The sequence below is a fragment of the Odontomachus brunneus genome, unplaced genomic scaffold (genome assembly GCF_010583005.1).
Source record: "Odontomachus brunneus isolate Ranch 3 - 2012 unplaced genomic scaffold, Obru_v1 Obru_scaffold_041, whole genome shotgun sequence".
NCBI classification, from domain to species: domain Eukaryota; kingdom Metazoa; phylum Arthropoda; class Insecta; order Hymenoptera; family Formicidae; genus Odontomachus; species Odontomachus brunneus.
In genome coordinates this window covers 2,291,131-2,291,640 of record NW_022639491.1, presented here as the reverse complement: position 1 = coordinate 2,291,640, position 510 = coordinate 2,291,131, and positions in this window count along the sequence as shown.

The window sequence follows — 510 nt, the reverse complement described above, 5'->3', positions numbered from 1 at the left end:
ATATATTAATCTAAGGCTGCGTTCAGATTCCTTACCCGGGTGCACTCTAATACAAGAAATGCTATAGTGTGCTATAGTGAAATGCTATACATAGGCCGCGTTCAGTAGAACAAGTGATCAGTAAGCGCTCAGTGAGCTCTTGCATCTGATTGGAGTATAGTTGGAGATCTAAAAGAATATGCCAAATCATATACAAGAGCTCCCTGAGCGCTTACTGATCACTTGTTCTACTGAACGCGGCCATATACTATAGTGTTTCTAGTAACAGAGTGCACCCGGGTAGGGAATTTGAACGCACCCTAACGTGATGTCTAATGAAGGTAGTCATTTAGTTTTCCACTTTTGGGCAACTTTCTGATTGGTAACTACTGCGCATTTAGCAAAGGTTTCACCTTGTATATTTCCACAATGGCTAAAGCCATGTTTATGCATGCTGTAAAGTTGGAATCAAACTACGCATTGGAGATTGAGAATTGCGGATTGAAGATTAGAGGTTTGTTCGCATCGCAC